Raw genomic sequence first — 3,657 nt, 5'->3', positions numbered from 1 at the left:
AACTGATCAATGAGACTTGAGCACATGTGCAGGATACGTCTCAGACAAATGAGCGAACTGTAACATCAAATCAGTGAGTTTGAAAGAGGGCGCATAATTGTGATAAGAGAATATGACGCATCGATCTAGGAAATTACTGCTCATGTGGGACGTAGTGTTTTGGCAGAGATACGGGTGTGTGTGTTCACAGAGAGCTGTAGAGTACGACGAGATGGGTCACGTCGCACCCCCCAGGCCACACTCAGAGAAGATCGACACCTCATCCGAGTGGCATCTACGCGCGTCCTCCTTGGCTCTTACAAGGGAACCTCCCCATCGCACCCCCATCAGATTTAGTTATAAGTTGGCACAGTGGATAGGCCTTGAAAAACTGAACACAGAGCAATCGAAAAAACAGGAAGAAGTTGTGTGGAACTATGAAAAAAATAAGCAAGATACACAAACTGAGTAGTCCATGTGCAAGATAGGCTACATGAAGGACAATATGAGCTCAGGAGCGCCGTGGTCCCGTGGTTAGCGTGAACAGCTGCGGAACGATAGGTTCTTGGTTCAAGTATTCCCTCGAGTGAAAAGTTTTCTTTTTTTATTTTCGCAAAGTTATGATTAGTCCTGTTCGTTCATTGACGTCTCGGTTCACTGTAATAAGTTTAGTGTCTGTGTTTTGCGACCGCACCGCAAACTCACAGTTCGGAAAATATCATTGACCTTGTTATTGAAGTCGCGAGCTATATTTGCTGGATTCATATTTCCCACGGAAACATCTCACGCATTTAATGCACTCTCGTCCAGAGTAGCGAACAGTCAACTTCCAGCCAGGGAGCCTCGTTAGCAGGAATACTCTCTCTTCCGTGCGCTGTAGTCGACTGACGTGTGTTTCGATGATTGTTTAGGTGTAGCGTCCCCATACTACGGTGCAGTTACCTCGCATCGGACGTGCGGACGGACAGATAATAATTGTCTGAAAATAAAAAATTAAAATTTTCACTCGTGGGAAAACCGGAACCAAGGACCTCTCGTTCCACAGGTGCTCAGGCTAACCACGGTGTCCTTGAGCTTACACCCTCCTTGATGTTGACTATCTTGCGCATGGACTACTCAGTTTGTATATTTTGCTTATTTTTTTTCATAGTTCCACACAACTTCTTCCTGTTTTCTCGATTGATCTGTGTTCAGTTTTTCAAGGCCTATCCACTGTGCCAATTTATAACTAAATCTGAGGGGGGTGCGATGGAGAGGTTCGCTTGTTAGCAGTGGAACAGTGTAACATATCGTACTCTATCAGGGGTGACAGTCCGTCGCCGTTTATTAAGCATTCCGTCTTCAGGCCACAAGTGGCCCATCGGGACCATCCGACCGCCGTGTCATCCTCACTGAGGATGCGGTAGGAGGGGCGTGTGGTCAGCACACCGCTCTCCCAGTCGTTATGATGGTTTTCTGTGACCGGAGCCGCTACTATTCAGTCGAGTAGCTCCTCAATTGGCATCACGAGGCTGAGTGCACCTTAAAAACGGCAACAGCACATGGCGGCCCGGATGGTCACCCATCAAAGTGCCTGCCACGGCCGACAGACCTTAACTTCGGTGATCTGACGGGAACCGGTGTATCCACTGCGGCAAGGCCGTTGCCTGCCGCTTATTAAGGCAGGAGTTACATGTACATTGCCCACTTCTCCGGCCGCACTTGATGAATGTGCAGAAACATGCAAGGAGGCAATGGTATATGGAACGACATCACTGAGGACTGGAATTTCATTAGACAGCGTTTTCAGACGAATTCAGCTTCTGTTTGTTTGAAAATGATGGTTGCTTCCATGTTCGCCACAGACAGGGGTGGCCAGCATCACAGTTACTGCAGTTGCACAACACATACAGCACCAACGCAAGGCCTTATGGTGTGCACTTCTGCAACCACAAATCAAAGTTAGTGCCTGACCAGAGCACTGCGAACAGTGTGACCCACGCGACTGGCATCCAGTGGCTCGTGTCCGTCCCCTTCTATACAACGCTCTGGACATAATTTTTCAGCAGAACAATGCACGCCAAAATTTTCCTGCGTGAACACATCACTTCTTGGTGTCACAGGATGTCAGTCATTGGCCGTGGCCCACTAGATCACTATACTTGGCGCCAATCGTAACTGTGTGAGATAAGTGTAACGACGGGTGAAGTGACCCAGTGCCAACTACCTTAGATGACTTTTCGAACCAGGTGAACGGAACATGGATCGCTATACTACAGGACGCCATTCGCGCTTTACACCCGTCGATGCCATTACGCGTGGAACAAGCTATGAGGGCCCATGGCAGACCCTGTGCCTACCACATAAGAGAACAAGTGCTGCTTTCTGCAGCTGTCCTATGAATAAGAACGAGCTATCTCTAGTCGTTTAAAAATGTTCTAGTCTTTTTTTTTTTTTTTGCTTTTTTTTCCTGAACGTGAGTGTATCTGCCTCTGAATTCACATGCAACTGCATTAAAGGATTGTATAAAGTAGATGGAGTAATTGGCTGAGAGGGAAAGTAATGAGGTAGAATCATGACATATTATAGAGAGAGAGAGAGACACACCGGAGAGAGAGAAAGAGAGAATTGAAATACACTCCTGGAAATGGAAAAAAAGAACACATTGACACCGGTGTGTCAGACCCACCATACTTGCTCCGAACACTGCGAGAGGGCTGTACAAGCAATGATCACATGCACGGCACAGCGGACACACCAGGAACCGCGGTGTTGGCCGTCGAATGGCGCTAGCTGAGCAGCATTTGTGCACCGCCACCGTCAGTGTCAGCCAGTTTGCCGTGGCATACGGAGCTCCATCGCAGTCTTTAACACTGGTAGCATGCCGCGACAGAGTGGTCGTGAACCGTATGTGCAGTTGACGGACTTTGGGCGAGGGCGTATAGTGGGCATGCGGGAGGCCGGGTGGACGTACCGCCGAATTGCTCAACACGTGGGGCGTGAGGTCTCCACAGTACATCGATGTTGTCGCCAGTGGTCGGCGGAAGGTGCACGTGCCCGTCGACCTGGGACCGGACCGCAGCGACGCACGGATGCACGCCAAGACCGTAGGATCCTATGCAGTGCCGTAGGGGACCGCACCGCCACTTCCCAGCAAATTAGGGACACTGTTGCTCCTGGGGTATTGGCGAGGACCATTCGCAACCGTCTCCATGAAGCTGGGCTACGGTCCCGCACACCGTTAGGCCGTCTTTCGCTCACGCCGAAACATCGTGCAGCCCGCCTCCAGTGGTGTCGCGACAGGCGTGAATGGAGGGACGAATGGAGACGTGTCGTCTTCAGCGATGAGAGTCGCTTCTGCCTTGGTGCCAATGATGGTCGTATGCGTGTTTGGCGCCGTGCAGGTGAGCGCCACAATCAGGACTGCATACGACCGAGGCACACAGGGCCAACACCCGGCATCATGGTGTGGGGAGCGATCTCCTACACTGGCCGTACACCGCCGGTGATCGTCGAGGGGACACTGAATAGTGCACGGTACATCCAAACCGTCATCGAACCCATCGTTCTACCATTCCTAGACCGGCAAGGGAACTTGCTGTTCCAACAGGACAATGCACGTCCGCATGTATCCCGTGCCACCCAACGTGCTCTAGAAGGTGTAAGTCAACTACCCTGGCCAGCAAGATCTCCGGATCT

The 3,657-nt window shown here is 50.7% G+C and overlaps 1 pseudogene; it reads right to left on the bottom strand.

The window, feature by feature from the left end:
- Positions 1–1,508: 1,508 nt before the first annotated feature.
- LOC126459049 (5S ribosomal RNA) lies at positions 1,509–1,626 on the bottom strand (annotated as a pseudogene).
- Between the last annotated feature and the right edge of the window lie 2,031 nt (positions 1,627–3,657).

Source organism: Schistocerca serialis, chromosome 2, assembly GCF_023864345.2.
Source record: "Schistocerca serialis cubense isolate TAMUIC-IGC-003099 chromosome 2, iqSchSeri2.2, whole genome shotgun sequence".
In the NCBI taxonomy this organism is placed as follows: Eukaryota; Metazoa; Arthropoda; class Insecta; order Orthoptera; family Acrididae; genus Schistocerca; species Schistocerca serialis.
The sequence above is the reverse complement of the archived record's forward strand: the minus strand, read 5'-3'. Positions and strand labels throughout refer to the sequence as shown.